The sequence below is a fragment of the Sphaerodactylus townsendi genome, linkage group LG13, assembly GCF_021028975.2.
Source record: "Sphaerodactylus townsendi isolate TG3544 linkage group LG13, MPM_Stown_v2.3, whole genome shotgun sequence".
NCBI lineage: Eukaryota > Metazoa > Chordata > Lepidosauria > Squamata > Sphaerodactylidae > Sphaerodactylus > Sphaerodactylus townsendi.
Genome location: NC_059437.1, coordinates 18,998,960 through 19,018,946, shown reverse-complemented (window position 1 = coordinate 19,018,946; position 19,987 = coordinate 18,998,960). Strand labels below are relative to the sequence as shown.

The 19,987-nt window shown below is 41.8% G+C and overlaps 1 protein-coding gene across 3 annotated transcripts in view; it reads left to right on the top strand.

Annotated features, from left to right (window-relative positions):
* Positions 1 to 19,987, top strand: part of PCDH11X (protocadherin 11 X-linked) — an 896,187-nt gene that overhangs the window by 575,867 nt on the left and 300,333 nt on the right. The window lies entirely within an intron of this gene.

The window sequence follows — 19,987 nt, the reverse complement described above, 5'->3', positions numbered from 1 at the left end:
CGAAATAGCAAAATCCTCTTGCAAACAATTGTGAAAGTAGATTGAAATTGGATTATTCTGCATGTGCGAAAGTGCCCTATAAATAGTACAAATAAAATAATTGTACACATAAATACAAACAGGTAAAGTTAGTCCCCTGCACAAGCATCAAATCATTAGTGATTGATAGGGTGACACCACACAATGATATTTACTAGGCAGACTATGTTTACGGAATGGTTTGCCATTGCCTTCCCCAGTCATCTACACTTTACCTCAGCAACCTAGGTATTCATTTTACCAACCTCGGAAGGATGGAAGACTGAATCAGCCTTGAACTGGCTATGTGAAACTGTCTTCTGTTGGGATCAAACTCAGGTCATGAGCAGAGCTTGAACCGCAATACTGCAGCTTACCATTCTGTGTCATGAGGCTCCTTATATACATACCACATTGTTGTTTTTCTTTTACCCAAACTTGATAATGCATTACTGCATTAACGAATCTTAGTGCCCAGGCAAATAGCCACTATGAACTGACTATATTTTTGTTAGTTTGTTAAAATGATGAGCCACTGATTGCACTGGAGCATTGAGCCTCGGATCTTGTCTTTAGCAATGCTGAAAAAAAGGAAGACCGTACCGGTTTACCAGTTAAGAATTGCACTTACGTGTGATGCTGTTCTCATTAACACCAGAAATATAACAATGTATCCTTCAATCTTCATTAAATGCTAGTTGGAAGGGAAAACATTGCATTCTTACTGACTCCATTGTACTCTCCCCCCAGCTGCTTCTCCTTTTGCAATTACAGAACATATGCAAAGCAAAGAAATGATTGATTTAATTCTAGAAGAAGGATGGGTTGGGAGTTTATTATAATGAGGCATAAGTGTTTATGTTGGTGGATGTGTTTCTTTGCACTTGCTTTTAAAGAGTGGTACAATCAGAAAGGTGGGAAGAAACAGATCTGCCAATATGGAACAAATGTGCTCATTCTAGTGACATCGCTTTGCTCAGAACATTTTGGGCAGCTCCAACCACTCAGCATGATGCCCCAGCTGCACTGCCCTGCCGTTCCCAGGAGGATTTTCTGGTGATGCAAAGAGCCAAAAAAGCAAAAGAAACCCCCCAGAGCCAAAAATCCCTCAATAGGGCTCCTGTGGACTCATGCCAAAAAGGTGACATAAGTCCGGGAGCCAGGTACTGGTGTTTCTGGCAGAGAAACAAGGGTGGAAGTCATCTAATGTCAGAACCGCTGCTGGCCATGCCTCCAGACCCCTCACTGTGCCAGGGTGGCATGTGCTACCATTTCTGCAGGCTGCAGCAGTTGCCTGTCAGGGCAAGTGCTGACTTGGGTAGAAAATGTGCTTCGGAAACACCTCATCCCTCCTCAGATCTACAGTGGAGCATGGGAGCAGAAGGACCACTGGCTGTCACAGCTGTAGCCCACGGCACCTCTAGCAACACTGCCTAACAGTTGGTCAGTGGCTACAACTCTTGGGTTGTTCCTCCTGTCTGACCTATGGTCTCTGTAGACAATTGGCCACAGGTCATGCCTCCTGCACATATCTACCTGGCCAGTTGTATACTTGGATAGAGAGCCACTGAAGAGCGGCAAAAGAGTCAGATGTGTTTCCAGAGCCACATGTTGCAGACAGAGGTGGGATCCAACCAGTTCTCACCACTTCTCTAGAAGTGGTTACTAATTTTTTTCTGAGTGCCGAGAAGGGGTTACTAAAGCAACCTCCCTGCCCAATAGGGACTGGAGGTGCGTATGAGCAGTGGCGCCACTGTTTGAATCCCACCACCATCGGAACCTGTTATTAAGATTTTTGGATCCCACCACTGGTTGCAGACCCCTAGTCTAGAAGATACTACTGGACTCAAATCTAATTATTCTACTGCAGCTCAAAATGGCTTCCCTCTGAACAATTAGAATGCTTGGTTTCCATTCTTAACTACTTTTTTTGAAAGATACAAAGATTTCCTCTTACATCTCTGCAATGAAAGGGACTGGAAATGAAATGAAAGCAGGGAATTCACTGAACCAAACACAGAAACAGTTACAATATTGGAACAGTATTCAGTTGACAATTGAAAGAATCACAAACTTTTAAAAATGTTGGTGGGGAGCTGCTGTGGAGGCATTGGGTCAGGGAAATGGCAAGGAAACCTTCCATGTGGAAGCTCCATTGCCAATGTGTTCTCTTGGCAGCTGCAGCAGAAGTAGGGGAACTGGCACGAGCCTGTCCCCATGTGGAAAATACTAAAGCTAGCCTGCTTCACTGAGGCCAAAATTAGACACTGTGATAATAAAACTTAGCATTTAAATTGTAATTTAGAGTCTACAACTGCATAAAGGATTATTGGTACAGTTAAATGTCTACATTAAATTATGGAATTCATTGCCAGTTAACATAGTGATTCTGATAAATGCAGATAGTTTTAAAAGGGCCTAGGAGAAAGATTTATGGAACAGAATACCATCAAAGGCCACAAGCTACCGGGACTAAAGCAAACCTTCATATCAGGGCTTAGAGGTAGTTTCAGGGAAATGACATCTGGTTGGTTGCTGGTATAGACAGACCCCTCATGTAATACAGCAATGCTCTGGTTATTTTTAAAAAAATCGTATGTGGGTCTGTCTTTTTAAACCCTATATTCCAGATGGTTATGTAAGAGAGTTGCTCTTATAAGGCCACTGAGTAAGTTCATAGCACAAATAACATTCAAATTAGGATGTTTGCTGGGTAATAATTTGATCTCTTAACGGCTTGATATACTAGAGTCGACTGAAGGCAGAATTGATGTTTATAGAGTGTACCAAGCTGAGTTTCCATTGCATCTACTATCTATGATGCCTTAGAAACCTGACTCAGTCGAGCCCTGTAGATCCCAATATAAGAAGATCCAATTTTCAGCCATGTCTGGGTAGATTGTTGCAGAGCTCTTTATATGCTAGGCACTTTGATACATTCCATTGCAAATAAATACGATGTAAATATATGCTTATTGAGCATATATATTCACATAGCTGGAAATTAGTTTCCTGGGAAATAAAGGTCTCCATTTAGGGTTTCATTATCCTTTATTCTTCAAGGCCCTCTTTGTAATTTGTTTTTCTGTACTTTCTGCCTTACTCTTGCCCTAATCAATTATTACAAATGAGGCTAGGATGTGCAATCTGAAAATGTTATCCTACACTCCTTGATTTCTCTTCCAGGAACTTCAAATCCTTTGAGGTTTAAAACATTCTGCCCCCTTCCCCCCTTTAACTGACTACTTTCAGTAGTATATTCATTGTTAATCAGATGGTTTTTAGGTTTTCTCTCTCTTTTAGATAAATTGTGCGTTTTGATTTGTCTGCATTCCTGGGTGGTCTTTAAAGTAGCTAGAGACCCTTGCCACATTTGAGCTGGTGCCATTTTGCCATCCATCCAGAGGTCAGCCAGTTTACTATTAGTAAGACTGATTGAAGTGTTGTTGGAATTATTTTCTCCCCTGCAAAATACTGTTAGCCTTATCTTTAAGGGAGTCCCTTTGGATTCTGTTCTACGACGCTGTGCTAATGTAAGTTATGCTCAAAGACCCTGGGTATTTGAAGACATTGTAGAGTGTAAGCAAAGGGGGAAAATGGTCCTTTGTGTTTGCCTGTGTAAGCAGTGAGAGCGGTGCTGTGTAATTAAAGGCAGCATAAGGCTCCATGGGAATCAGTGCCTGCCGCCTCTACGTGCCAGGTTTTGAACTTAACTCCCTGGAATTACTGTTAATCTAAACCACTTATTGACTTGAACGGGGACGGAGTGTGAAGGTTAGTGGCTAGAGGCCTGAAGGCAACGAATCAAAAGCAAATTTATTTTGCTCAAATCAAAGCCGATGGACATGAATGTCACTGCTTCTGCCGTTTTTGCATTGCTTACCTTTTTTTTCCCCTGTCCATTTTGGAAGGTGAGCCTCAGCATGTTTAATGATTCTTTTAAAGGGCCCATTGAAAATGCAAATCATTATGGAATCTTATATGAACAGTGAAAAATAAGGATCCTAAAGGATAGGAAAGTGCTGTCAGAGATCTGTGGTTGGATTCTCTGATGTGCAGATGAGGTACAGATGTCGACCACAAGGGACAGTATAACTCTTATCTCACCCAAATTGGTTAGGTGTGCCTTTTGGTATAATGGGGGAATTACCAAGAGGCTGACTGGCTATTTGAGAGGTGAGTAAGAGATCTAACACCTATGTATACAGTGATCAGTTTACCAAGAAAACTACTCAAACCCAAAGTTGCATCAAAAGAGATTACAGTTGTATTAAGGGATCAAAAATAATAAAACTAAACACAGAGAGAGAATGAAGAGGCCTAAGAAATAAAGAGATGAGCAATAATAGAAATATGTTAGAGCAGGGATGTCCAACTCCAGCGCCCCATCATGATGGGAATCATAGTCCATGAATGTCTGGGGCACCAGAGTTGGGCACCCCTGGGTTAGGGTATTAGGAGAACAATAGTTCCAGAAGTGGAGATTTCCAAGAGAGGGTGAGAAATGGCTGGTATTTCTGACAGAGAGCAATGTCGAGTTCAAGGAGCAAGTCCAAGTGCAAAGGTTTTTGGGGCTCTAGTAATAGGAAAAATGGCCCCTTTGTCAATTATAAGAGGAGCAATTTCTTGGGACAATAGAAAGGTCTGTTCCCAGACATGGACAATGCCACTGGAAATTATTTGATGAGATTAAACCTGGGAGAGCCCAAGACATGATGAGTTTGGGGCAGTACTGATGAGATTAAAACAAAGAAGCTCAAGGAACTTGATGGCCTTTAATTGTTGGACAGAAGGTTTCCAGGATAAGGTTAATGTTCCTTATTCTGATTGAAAGAGGCTGTAGGGTGGTACAAGAGGTTTGCTTATGAATTTAAAGATGCAGATCTTCACAAGTTCATTGTAGGACTGGAGCCAGATGCACATTATCAAGGTTGTTGTTAACCAGATATGGCTATGCCCTTAGTAGAGGCATTGTTAGAAGCTGTACATTCAGGAGGAGGAAGAATGATGTCATGTCAGGCTGACCCTCATGATACTGTGCTCTCTCTTCTAAGCCGGATCCATTTTATCCTCCTGACACTGTTTCCTCAGTCCAGACTTCTTATGATATCAAGGTCATATTTGGAAGGACACTGAAGCTGCTCCCAGCTTAAATCCCCATTTGATGATAGGTCTACCTGGTATCATTAGATTGTAGCAAAGTGTAACTCTGTACTGAAACTGTTTTCTCCTCTGTGTCTTGTCACCAGTAGCAAATGCCCTTTAAGCTCCAGGACAGAAAGGAAAAGAGGTCACCCCAGTAGAAAGAACCAGGAGAGCCAACATAGTGTAGTGGTTAAGAGTAGTGGACTCCAATCTGGAAAACTAGGTTTGATTCCCCATTCCTCCACATGAGTGGCAAACTCTAATCTGGTGAACTGGATTTGTTTCCCTGCTCCTATGAATGAAGTTTGCTGGGTGACCTTGGCCTAGTTACAGTTCTCTGTGAATTTTCTTAGCCCCACCTATCTCACAAGGTGTTTGCTGTGGAAAAAGGAAAGGAAAGAGTTTGTAAGCTCAAAGAGACTCCTTGCAGGAGAGAAAAATAGGATATAAATTTAAACTCTTATTTTCTTCTTCAAAGCTATCTGCTCGGAAACCTGTTGCTGTCTCATACCAAACTAGGCATTAGTCACTGCGGATCTTTGGAAGAGAAAGGTCTTTCTGCCAAAAGCTGTTTTTACTGGAGATGTCAAAAATTGAACTCAAGGTATTCTGCATGTGGAATATATCTTCTGTTTCTGCCCCCCTTCTTTATACAGTATTACACATGTCCCCCCCACAATTAATTCAGGTTACAGATATTTGCTTTGTCTTCTCTTTAAAGAAAAAAAGTAGTGCAGATGGAAAACTGTGCAGAAGAAATAACAAATGTGTAATCTTAGACTTGAAGTCTCTTATTTTCCACTCTGGAGCAGTGGAGGGATACTGGAATTGTTGGCTGATGCTTCTACAGCAGAGAACCCCTCCAGTGAGGCTCCGTTAGCTTTGCCTAATGGTTGCAAGTGGAACTGCTGGTTCTGTCTCTCCTGATTTGTTTTCTTCCTTTGCTTGCAATTGGGGAAAGTAAAGTAGCGGGGAGAGGAGATGCATTATAATGTGTGACAGGATTTTTCTCCCTCCAGGGTGTTCACCTGCCATAAAGCATATTTCACATCTCTCTTTCCCCCCTTGTGTAATGAGAGGTGCTAAGTTTCTATCCTTCACTGAGATGCTGCAGCCCCAAACTGTTTACAGTTCACTGAGATTTTGTCGCCCCCAAACTGTTCATCTGGCCTGAAGCTGATACATCATATTCTATTAGGCTAGCAGGCAATGGAACTGTTTCTGGTAAGAATGAATGGGTAAAAAAAAGACAATGATAATGGCCAATTACCCACCAGTGCTCTGGCGCACAGTGGGACAGGAAGTGAGTCGGGGCAAGAAAACTTGTCCCAATGCTCTTCCTGTTTGCGGCGCACCGAGAAAGAATGTGCATTAAGGCAAGAAATCTTGTCCCGATGCACTTCCTGTTTTCAGCCCACCAAGAGAGTAGGTGCATCAGGGCAAGATGTCCTTGCGTTTGGCAAGCTGCTTCCTCTCTTTGCCCTCGCAGAGTGCTTCTACCGGGCTTTCCCTGTAGAAAGTGAGGAGTAAGCCCGTACTACTTTTTTGTTCCCCTTGGAGCGGAGACTGGCGAGGCTGGGGAACGCCCACAGTGGGTAATCAACCAATATTTGCTTCCTGGTACCAAATGTCCTGCAAGCTTTCCTTCTTATTTGCAAGGTTCTCATTCTCATATTATCCAAATATATATGCACTTAATTCCAATATTGTGTTGGTGAGCAAATAATGTTATTTTAAAAAATACCACCATGCACATTCTTAAAAAAGTTACAGGAAGTACATTAAATGGATCTCAGTTTAGCTGCCTTTAAAAAAACCCCTCAAATGGGTTCTACTGCCATGCCTTTACAGCTGTTGAACACGAAAAGCATAGCAAGTGAAAGTTTACCTCTTGTCACTGTGCCAAAAAACATCCCTCAGTCACTATATAACAGAAAGACCTGATTGATGATTTCTGGGAAAACTATTACTATAGATCAATAGGAATGGAAAGTGTTGAAAAGCTGATCTTTTTGAGTTGTCCAGCTCTGCTTTGGGCAAGGAGGCAGTGATTAGAAGTGAGGTGAAGGAGGTGCACCTGGAATGACAGTTCTATGGGACAGAGACCAATCAGAAGCTCGCTAGGGGTCACTTATTGCTGCTTGATCATGTGTGACAAACTCACATCATACCTTTTAATGGTTATGATCTTTTCCCCAGCTCTGCTTTCTCTGCCCCTTCCTGCAGAGGTGAGATGAGTAGTAGCAAGAAACAAGCTTCCCGGCAGTGTGAGGAGACTTAAAATGCAAACATTCCTCCCCACCGCTGGGAAGTCCCTATTGAGCTTACTGGACTTTTTGGTGATGCAAGTTTGAAGCTCGGGCCACCGGCACAATGAAGCCTATGACAGGGAGAAGTTCACTAGTGTGTTCTCCTACTCTAATGTATCCTCCCAAAGATCCTGTGAGGTAGGATAACCTAAGAGAGGGTAACTGGCCCCAAATCATCCCACAAAGCATTTGATCCTTGGGTCTGCCAGATCATAATTTGTCACTGCATCATAATTAGATTTGAAGTTTTAAGATCCATTACAATGCAGACTTTGTTGACCTCCTTGTTGTATGTGTGTGGGTGGGTGTGATTTAAACAGAAATGGAAAACAGGGAAGGGACAAGCTACCTGCAATGTTTCTGCTGGGATTCATCCTCTCCTATGTCAGCGTGCCTCTAAGAGAAGCCTGCAGTCAACACATCATAGCTCTTGGTGGACTGTTATTTTGCAGATGGTTTACCAATGTCAGTTCATGACTGGGAGACCACTTTCTGATAGGCTGGTGATATTGGGTTATCATTCAGAATCTGGGTAGGGTCATCCTCCATCTCACAGAAGAGGAGAGAGAGAGAGAGAGAGAGAGAGAGAGAGAGAGAGAGAGTAAGAGTGTGTACATTGGAACAGCCACCTGAGTTAAGAAAAGATATAGTGAAAAGCAGATCAAACTGTAAGTTGGTTTCAGGACAGACTTGCTGCCCCGTAGGAGTGCTTCTTTGCCTCCACTCTATTCTACTTGAGTCGTTGTAAACAGTGGTGGGATCCAAAAAATTTAATAACAGGTTCCGATGGTGGTGGGATTCAAACAGTGGCGCCACCCGCACACACGCACCTCCAGTCCCTATTGGGCAGGGAGGTTGCTTTAGTAACCCCTTCTCAGCAGAAAAAATTAGTAACCACTTCTAGAGAAGTGGTGAGAACTGGTTGGATCCCACCTCTGATTGTAAGTAAAGCAAAATGTTACAATAAATCCTAACTTTCTCATCCAAAGGAATGCAAAGCCAGGTATAGCTCATGCTGATACTTTTCATTGTCCAAGGAAAGGGCGGGGGGCTCATAATAATATTTTGCATTTCACTTTCACAAACACAGCAGACATAAGAAGACTTCCTGACATTGCTTTGGTGAGAATGGCAGCTGTCAGGGTTTTGATATATTTACTAACACATGGGAATGTATCACTCCAAGAGGGCTGGAACTTGTTCGTGTGTGTGGATGCATAACAGCGTTTTAAAAACTATCCTCTTCCTCTTCTCTAAAATGCAAAATGGGGGGAAATGACATCATTATTTTAGTAAAGATAGGCACCAGAAAATAGGGACTCCCCCAAAGGGGGGAAATAATGGTTGAACTATCTATCACCCTAAAACTTACAGAAAGTTTTCAGCATAAAAAGTTGCCTTCTAATGATCTTTAGTCTGTTTAGTCCAGTCCTGTCTACTGTGAATGGTGATACCTCTACGAGACCTTCAGAAAATGGCTTCTCCCAGTTCCGCTAATGATTTTTTTTAAGTTGGAGGTAGCAGGCATTGAACCTGTGCATTTCAGCCTGAAATACACACACATACACACAAACAAACAATATAAAGAGTCAGGAAATAGATTTATATATGACCTTATCAATAAATTATCAGACTTTTGTAGAGGTTCTTCAAAATATGCAACCATTTTGCAGATACAGACGTGCATGCAACATACAGGGCAAGTTCATTTCTAAAACCACTGAGAATTTTGTTATTGAGTGGATCTGGGATACTATTGTTCCTTGCTGTTGGGAATCAGTGGATGTGCTGATAGATATTTTAATGCATATTCTTTTTTTAAAAAAGAAATATTCTGTATGTAAATGCTTGTCCCCAGAGGGAATTGCAATGACCTTTGGTTGATATAATAAATTGTTTGGCTGGTGAAGCGTGTGCTCAACTACCGAGCTATAAGCAAAGTCGATCCTTAGCTGCAGACAGACTGTGTCTGTACTAGCATGCTAGTTAAAAATTCATTTTGATCCTAGAGGTCAGTGATTCAAAGCTGAACTGAACTATAAATTTATTAGATGTTTTTAGGCAGGCTGTTCTCTCTCAGCCTCACTCCTCATATTCAGTATTGGGATAATACTAGCCTATGTGGTGTAATGGTTTAGAGCGGCGGACTCTCATATGGAGAAACAGGTTTGATTCCCCACTCCTCCACATAAGGCCTGCTGGGTGATCCTGGGCTAGTCACAGTTCTCACTGAACTCTCTCAGCCACACCTACCTCACAAAATGTCTTTGTGTGCAGATAGGTAGAATTCGCTTTGGCAATTAACACATAACTCTAACTTGGAATAAATTGGGCTGCAGCCCGTTTATTATAACATAACATAGCATACATCAACAGAAGCTGGGGAGCAAGAAGACCTCATCCTGCATCAGACCAGCATCCCCCTGCTAAACCCGACATCGTCCCCAATCCATGATTGAGGATGGGACAGGAAGTTATTGGATGCCACCTGGGTGCAAACCCATTCGTTGCACCCCTTCCTGCTGGGGTGTCAGGCTCGTTTGCAGGCACCACAGCCTCCCCCTTGAGCCCGCCCCACCCCAAGCCTCTTAGGGAGGCCCCCAACTGCGGAAAATCCGGCTCGCAGGCTTGGTTTTCTATTAAAGGTTGAGGTCCTCTGCCCAATACCGCTAGGCTGTGACAAATATATATAGCAACATTAAAAGCTTAACCGCTTAGGGAGGCAGGGTGGGGGGATTTTTGATCATGCCGGGCTCATGCGCTGCCCCGCCCCATCCCAGCCAGGAAGAGAGGAGCCAACCGTCTCCCTCCTGCCACAGTCGCGGCCCCCGTTAAGTCTGGGGCCGCTATTTTGTGGGGACATGAAAGGAAGGAATTTGTAAGCTGCTTTGCAACTCCTTGCATTTGAGAAAGCAGGATATAAATCCAAACTCTTCTTCTTCTACCTGTTCATAAACTGTTGTGAATGCTGAAAGTGTTGCGTGATATATCTACTTAGGATTTATGTTGTTGGCAAATGGCTCTGAAAGTGCCATGTGGCTTCATCCTGAACACATTTTGTACAGTAATTGGACTATTCGGATGTAGACACCTCCAAACATCAAGTGATGCAGGAATGATTGGACAGGACTTACCTTTGAATCAAGAGGGCATTGTATTCAACTGAAGCCTTAGTAAGGGATCAAGTAAAAAGGGAGGCTGTCCAGGAGAGAGCAGTCCTGAATGAGTCACTCTTCCCACAGCCTTGGGGGGGTCTAACAATGTAGGAGGTGAAACTGAGCGACCCCAACTTTCTTGCTTCAGGGGATTGATGACTCTCAGTTGCACCTTAGCAAAATAGCACCTGGCCTGAAGGAAGCTTGGTGCAAGTGTAACATTTGGGAGTTTGGATGTATTTGGCAACAACTGGCCAGTTGATGAGGGTCTGCATACCCAGCAGAAGTGAGTGCCTCAAAGGCAGATGGTACTCCTCAAGGCACTAAGTTCCGGCAGACAGCCTATTGAAGAGGTAAACCTCTTCCCTTCCTTGTTGAGGCAAATGGAGCTTAGGATGACCACCAGGTTTTTCCTCAGGGCTGCAACTGTACTTTTTCTCAGCCCTGAAAACTGATTCTATACTGTGTTCCACAGAAAGGTGATAATTCGGTCAGTTGCAGTGCAGTGATTGAAAAAATTGTATGCTTCCACATTAGAATATAGTCCCAAATGAATATGGGAATTATCATTCATTTTTACATGCTGCCTTTGTCAAAACCATTATTTTATGCATTATTGAACCTGGTACTTTGATACAAGAGCATTTATGCCAAAATGTATTTTTACTGTCATACCTTCAAAGGGACGGGGGAGCAGGGCTAGGTAGGCACTTTAGGACCCAGGGAGAGTATTCTACAACAAAGAAGGACCAGCATGCTTTGTTCTGTGATGGAGGAATATACAACTCTGCTATCATCTTTCTATGGAATAGAGTATAGTGTTTCAAAAAGTAGAAAACTTGCTGGTAAAAAATCATAGACTGAACAGAATGGTCCGTGGCATGGGACAGTTAGATAACTGAAAAGCAGTCTCCTGTGCTTCTACTTAGCAGGACAGATTGCAATGAGAGTGACATATGCATAGCTGGGTAGGAGACTACAGCCCATGTGGGGAAAAGAAATGCACAGAAAATCCCTTTCAGGAGGTATAGTTCAAATATTTGTGTCAGTCTTCCTTTGTCTTTTCCTCTGTCCCTCTGAAACCCATCTAGTCTTTCACTGATCGGATGGCCCATGCTCCTGGATCAATGGTTGGCAATTTGCAGGCTGTACTGCAGATAAGGTTGTCACATTTTGGCAGTCTCATCACTGCCAGTCAGCATTAAAATAGCTGATAGGTCCGTTTCAGATGAAGGAGATAGAAAAACTGGCAAAGAGATGGCTTGAGGGAAGGCTGGCTTGAGAAAGAGAGAAAGAGAAAGATTGCAAATTGCAAATCTACTGCTTTGCAATTTATTTGTGCATTTTCCAAACAGCATCAATTGGAATGCATTTAGATGTGTTATGGAAAATCTGTAGCCTTCCTTATAAGGGAGAGCTATGTGATAATGTCATTCTTTCAACAGCCCGGCTTTCCTTCCACAAAAGGACAGGAGCTGGCACGAGAATGGAGCTGTTGTAAATTGGTACAGTCAGCAGTAAGGAGAATAGGTGAAGCCAATCTAAATCCAAGAAGTCAATTTGCACCAAAGAGAGATGTGAAAACGAGAGGGCCCCCATCTCCACAATTTGTCTTGCCGAGAATGGAAACTGTAATTGCAGGCATTGACTGCAGAAGGGCTGGTTTCAGTGTTCTGCAATGAATGTCTAATTGATGTATCTCAGAAAGAGGATTTCATTGATGGGGGAGACAAAGACAGTGTGATGGGGAACAAAAAGAGTAAAATAAGGCATTAGGGTCTCCTAACTGTCTCAGATCATATAAAAAGCCATTCTCTCCTTGTTTTTAGTGATCTTTTCATCGTTCTCCATAAATCCTCTTAGCCTTCTCTCCCCACTTCACTCAAAACAAAACTATGCTTTCCTTTTGAGGTTGAGGTCATGAGTGGTCAAATGCCACTCACCAAATGTATACTGCAACATGAACACTACTAAGGATGGAATCACCCTGAGCCGGTCCAGGCTATGCTGATTTCATCAGTACTCAAAAATTAAACAGGGTCAGCCTGCTTAATAATTGGATAGGGGACCACCAAGGAATTCTAAGGTCACTATTCAGCCTGTTAGTCTCTTATCTTGAAAACCCTCTGGGATTGCCATAAGTTCTCTGTGAGTTAACAGACCTTTACATACACACACAGATATGGAATCAAAGTATGCCATGGCTGTAGGCTGTGTGTGGGGGACTCTGTTGTGACTAGTCAAGGACTGAGGGCCACGTTTAGGGAAGAGATGTGCATATTTTGCTTTATCCTTATTATAAATATAAAAGCTAATTTATTTTTGCCCATTCATTATCATTCCCATTTGTTTTGTCACCCTGGCCAACATTAGGGTAGCAGGGTTCTTTATTTCTTTCGGGAACAAATGTGAATTCCTGTTCTACTTGAAGCCAATTGTTGGAAAACTCCTTGAAGTCAATTTCATTTTCATTGGCTCTCTTCCACCTGATATCCTTCAACTCTCTAAACCAGACTGCCAGACACCAAGAAACAATGGGATGTATTCATTTGGGTACATTAGTTGTAATGCCCATTTTTGGTTCCCCCAGCCAGCATAACAGATAGGATCTTTTTCCATTTCATTTTTTGTTAGCTTGAAAATGTCTATGCATCTCTAGTGTGCAGATACATGCATTTCTTCTAAAAGCTGTTGGAATTTTGTCATATTATCTACAAGTCTGTTGCAAAGTTTCCTTCAACATTTTAAGACATTTTTTTGCACAACACAAATAAAACATTTTGCAGCTGTTTTGAAAAAAAACATTTTGACTTTTTTTGGTCTACACAGCATGAGCAACAAAAGTGTTGGCAAGGAAAGTGGTTCTTTTTCCCGCCTCCCCCCCAACACACTCTCACTTTCAGTTTCTGAGCAAGCAGCTTGTGCCCACCATTTTCTGCTAGCTTTACGAGCCTCCATCCAGCCGCCATTTGGTTTCCTACAAGAGGTTTCCTCTGCTACCAGCTCATCCATTTGCTATTGCCCTGTAAAAAGTTTGTGACTAAAGTTAGTTTTCCCTGGCGATTCCGTGTACTTGTCATTTTTTATTTTTTTGTTTTGGGGGAGGTGTCTTCATAGCTGCAAGAACATGATATGAAAGTCACAACTGTTTGGAAGGCTGATATATCCACAATTGAAAGTAATGCTTATTTCTTCTACCCATTGCTTCTTAATGGGAGGGAGACCAGCCCACCGAACAACTGTGATTCTCATACCATGTTGACTTAGTTATGAAGACACCTCCCTCAGTGATAAGAACAAGTACACAGAATTGCCAGGGAAAACTAACTTTAATCATGAACTTTTTACAGGGCAATAGCAAGCGGTTGAGCTGGTAGCAGATGAAACCTTTGTAGGAAACCTTCACCAAATGGCGGCTGCATAGAGGCTCCTGAAGCTGGCAGAAAATAACAGGTGCAAGCTGCTTGCTCAGATACCAGAAGTGAGATCTGGGGGTGGGGGGAAGTGAGAAAAAATAAAATGTCTCCTGTTCTCCGCACAGCAAGCAGGAGACATTTTCAAAGCAACTTTGGCGGGTGGGGGGGGGGGGGCGGGGGTTGCTAGCTTATAGTGTTTTCTAAATACAACAGCTTGAACAGATACAAAATACCTTAAAAACATTTTGGGGCGAAAGCTGTGTGGAGTTCCTTCCCAAAACACTTTTTTTTAACATCCTCAGGATGCTTTATTTGTGCTGTGCAGAATGGACCAAAAACAAGATTTAACAAAATGAAACATGGAAAATACACCATATTCTTGGAAATAAAAATGATTATGATATTCTAATAAAACAGCAATAACAACTGCAGAACAGGATTGCCAAGTACCTGGAGGGGAAAAAAATTGCTCTTTAACAGAGACTCCATGGGATATTATTTATCAGAAGATGATGTTATTTACCTCCATGCCATGAAAAGCTTTCAGCTTCCCATTTTCACACATTAACTCTCTCTATTATTGTGGGGAGGGGGCCTTGTTGGCAGCCATAGCTGCAAACTGTGTTTGGGGGGGAATAAATCTGTTCTGTTAAAAAAAAACAGATAGAAGACACTTTCACTGTAATTTGGAGAAGAGAACGATTCTGCCATCTGCAAAACAAACAAACAAACAAAAAAACTTTGAGGAATAAACCTAGAAGAAGAAATCACATTTTTTTTTACCCAACTATTTTACTGATTGTAATTATAGTGGTTGAACACTTTTGTTAGTGGCATGGTTCTTGTACTTTCAACAATACCATGAACAGGTGTTTTTTTCTGCTCCATGTTCTTGATATCAAAATCTTTATTTACTTAATTTCTGCATCTGAGGTTGTTGTAAGGAACACAAGCTGTGTGTGTGTAAAAAAGAAAAACAACAAAAATAGTCTTTAATCAGTGAAATTCTCCATTAGTTTGATATGTCTGATCCCTGGTTCCCAATGAGCAGATATAACAACAGAGTTCTGTGGTTTTCCTGGTTACCTGATCCAATATTTGGCAGACCTGCTGCTTTTTGCATTTCCCACCTTTTTGGTTTCTATCTTCCCCTGAGCTTCGAGACATAGGCCTCTTCTGCACACGCAGAATAACGCACTTTCAATCCACTTTCACAATTGTTTGAAATTGGATTTTGCTATTCCGCACAGTAAAATCCAGCTGCAAAGTGCATTGAAAGTGGATTGATAGTGTATTATTCTGCATGTGCGGAAGGGGCCTTAGCTGTGGCTACAGCCGTCTCATGTAGGTCCTGAACTCCAGGGAAGATTTATAACCCTTCTCTTCATGTACTCTTTCTTGTTTGTGGAACCATCCTGCATGTGTACTTTATGACCCACCCATAGAACAGAATATCCTAAGAAAGGGTGGATTTTCTTCTTCCAGGGACTCTTTCCATTTTTACAGATTAGTTCTAATTTGAGCTTGCTAGTTGTAGCCATATGTATACCTGAGAAACACTGAGTTGGAAAGAAAATGTGAGGAGGGTATTTTGGGGACAGCTGATCAGAGATGGCAAGTTATTGACATATGGATTGTTTATTTAATCCCTCCAATTTGTTCACATCAGTAAAACAGAGAAAGATTGTGAGTGGGCACTAATGAACAAGAGAGGTTCTTTCAAATGGAAGTGGTCTGGGCTGCTGTATGTAGTGAAAGTTGATGGGAGTCTGCGAGTGGGGATAATCCAGGATTTTATTTTAGAATATTATAATGACAAATCTTGTGCCAGTGAATTGTCATGTTGACTGTGCACACATCTCTGTGATGTATTTTCATTATGAATGGCTGAAGGACCCCAGACTTAACCTTTGACGCTTCAGTAATTACAACTGTAGTCTTTCCCCACTCTGACCCTTCAACAGTCGTTATAAGACAAGGGGAGGACTTAACTTCAAGATGCAGTTTTGTGTAGATATTTGAATAGAATCCAGGAGAGTTTAAACAGGATAATATTGTTTCATTCCTTGCCAAAAGAGAGAGTCAATGTGTGTGTGTGTGTATGTGTGTGTGTGTATAAAACACTATATACATACATACATACATAAACACAAATTATATATATTTATATGTGTGTGTGTGTGTGTGTGTGTGTGTATGTATGTATGTATGTATGTATATATATGTGTATGTGTGTGTGTGTATATAATTTGTGTTTATGTATGTATGTACGTACATAATATATGTATGTACATTAGTGTATGTACATTATATATATATAAACACAAAACCAGTATGTAAGACTCTCCTTTACTCTAACTCCAGAGTGCTTAGGAGCTTTGCAGTGGTGAGAGCAATTACTGAACAGTGGTATTGTCCATATTTCAAGGTTCATTTTGGGTCCACTTTTGATTATACTCTCCTAATCTTCTTCCTGCACACAGTGAGGGACGGTGAGATAACTTTTCTTTTCATCTTGCTCACCTGATATGCTTCCTACCCACCAGATATCTATTTATGCACATTACCTATCCCGGATAATATAATTTCATCACCTATATGATTTGGTTCTACATGCATTGAATTTCCTCTGCCTGCTCTCTGTTCCGAAGGTACATCTATGCATGGAGCCTGTGCAGGAGATAAGATAGGGTCATTGACTGAGAAGGAAGGGATAAGTGAAATTTCACTACCCCACTACACAAAGGAGAGAAAGTATTGTCCAGCCGAGGCCTAGGTCAAATTTATGTGGAATAGAATTGAAACTAGAGGATGATTCTATTAACTGTGAGTTTTGGGCCTACTGTTCAGTAAAACGAAATGGAGGAAAACATTAAAAAGCAATTTCAGGGGGGGGGGTCTGGCGGGGGGTTGTCCTGGGGGAAAAAAAACCATTCAACTGAGCCAAATAGCCTGGGGCTGAAAAAAACTGGATCAATTTCAGGTTTTTCGCTTTCTTCACAGGCAGCCCTCCCTTACCACTTGTGGGGACAGGCACAATCCCTGCATTCAGCTGTACTTGGCTAGTATTTTTGGGGTTTGGCTTTTTTCAGTTTTCTTGAAAATTTTCAAGACTTTTAAAGCCGAACCCAAAAAAAATCAAAAAAGGTGACCTACATAAGAGCCTAGGCACACTCCCTCCGATATGGACCTATTGATTCTATTTGGTTTAGGCTGGCATAACTCATAGAATTGAATTGCATTACAAATATCTGATAATGTTCTTAGACTGTCATCAGAGATTCTTATTCCAGTAGAAATGCTACTGAATTTCATAACCAAATGCCGGTCGCGCAGGGCAGGGGGGCATGTCCCCTGGCCTGGGCGACGCGCCGGAAGGTCGCAGGGAAGATATGTCAATCAGGTGATGGCGCAGAGCTGCACCGTCTTCCCTGCCTTTACAGGGACCATTCGTATCCGCTGACGCACCCCCCAGCGTGGCTGTGCGGAAGCGGCCAAAGTGACTTTACATCTCTCCTTGAAAATAGCAAGGTGCAGGTTCTGTGTACTATCAATGGCTGTACATTCTATAGTATAGGAGCCACCATAGACAAAATTCTGGATTTGGTTGTCATTGGTTGTCATTGGTTGTCATTGGTTGTCATTTGGTTGTCATTGACCTCTTTTCTCTATATGCAGCAAGGCCAGGCTACTTGGAAAAGTCTGTTTCAGAGACATTGTGCTGTCTTAGGCTGACACATAGAAGGGCAGGATACTCATTTCCAATACAATCACTAAGTCTATATATATATATATATAAGTCTATATATATATATGGAGCCTATGTATTTATATTGTATGTGTGTTTTGCTCCTGTTGTCTCTGAATTTTTGCTGTTCACCGCCCGGAGCCCTTCGGGGATCGGGCGGTATAAAAGCCGAAATAATAAATAAAAATAAATAAATAAAAGTCTCAGTACAGTATGGGAATTCTTGCTGTTAGCACTGCAAAATCATTAATTTGGTTGTAATTTCTCAAAACTCTTGCTTTAGTCTTCCTGAGATGGTAGAGAGACATCTGCTCTCTACTGTCAAACACAATTTACAGGGGAAGTTCTTGATGCCTGTTTGGAAGGCTCAGCTGGTGCTGAACAAAATGGTAACGCCTCCACAATCTCTGTTGACTTTTGGGCACCGAGCAAGATCTATAAGCAAAACTGTATATACACCAAAACGCTGCAGGAAATAGTGGCTATAGATCAAGTCCAGAATGTGATATTTGACATAGAATTCTTCTTTCTCAGAATGCTGGCTTTTATTGTTTATGACTGTGAATGTGTGTGGACATGTCTGTGAAATTTCTTTCCTTAATTTTCACTACATGTCATTCTAATACCACAAATGAAGTGGTCTTGAGCTTGCTATCAATGTGCCAAGTCCAGCCAGCCAGAAGATACAGTATTGATGGCTATTCCGCAACCATGAATCACTCATCTGCCAAAAACACATTGAATAATAAGCAATGGCAACCTGTTTATGTATTAAGATGATCTGAGGTTGCTAGTGGATTGTTCATTCATGAATATCAGCTTGTTGACTAGGGTTGCCATCTAAGAACATAAGAACATAAGACAGGGCCTGCTGGATCAGACCAGAGTCCATCCAGTCCAGCACTCTGCTACTCACAGTGGCCCACCAGGTGCCTTTGGGAGCTCACATGCAGGATGTGAAAGCAATGGCCTTCTGCTGCTGCTGCTCCAGAGCACCTGGTCTGCTAAGGAATTTGCAACCTCAGATCAAGGAGGATCAAGATTGGTAGCCATAGATCAACTTCTCCTCCATAAATCTGTCCAAGCCCCTTTTAAAGCTATCCAGGTTAGTGGCCATAACCACCTCCTGTGGCTGTTGCTGTTAAACAGATAAATGATGCTTTGGGGTAGGCATTTCTCCTTATAGGAGAAGGCCCCATAGCTCAGTGACAGAGTACATGATTTTCATGCAGAAGGTTACAGACCAAATCTTCAGCATGAAATAATATATCAGCAGAATTGGCAAATTCTCTCTGCCTGTGATTTTGGACTGCCAAGGCCATTTCCACTGATCAGTCCAGAACTAGTTTGACTAGTGAGCTAGCTGAGGAAGTTTCATATATTTCTGGACATAAACCTATAACAACTAAAGGAATTTTGATCCGTTTCCTTACAGGCAACTCTAAAAGGGGATAACTAGACTTTCTAATTTTAAAAACTCTGTTAAAATAGATGTTAACATTCACAAGGTTAAAAATGCAGTCTTAGATTGATGTTTCTTATGATAGATAGCCATTTCTGATCTTATCACATATGCATCAGCGAATGTTGACAGTCATGTTTGGGTAACTGTCAGTATCTGCAGGATCCCAAATCAGGACATTCATTGTCATATACAGTTCAACCTACACATTGATTCTGCTTCTTTGCAATATGCATGAAGATGGGCTTTGTGAAACAGGTGTCATCATCTTTACATCCCTTCTTCACCCCTGCCCCTTTGACTTTTCATGTTAAAAAGGGTTTTATTTTTATTTTTTAACTTCCGATCCTTTAGAACTGGGTGCATTCCTCAGTGTGCGGAGCCCTACCGGGAATATGACTGTAAGCTTGGAAGGCAGAGAGACGCCTGTCATTTCTAATTGAGTGGTTCTCTGACATGTGGACCTGAACTCAACAAGTCCAGCATCATTGTTAGCAATGAGCTGAAAGCCACGCTGCTGCATTCACATTCTCTGCCAGAGTTGCACATCACCTCACACATATGGTTTATTCTGCATGAGCAAGCTCTGAAATCAAGGAAGGCACATGAGCTTTGCAGAGTGATTCCCTTGTTGATTTACCATGTCATTTATTTAACAGTATGCTCTATCATATGTGGAAGAAAGTACACAAGAATTGGGATTAAAGAGACCATCTCTTTTTTTCTTATTTTTT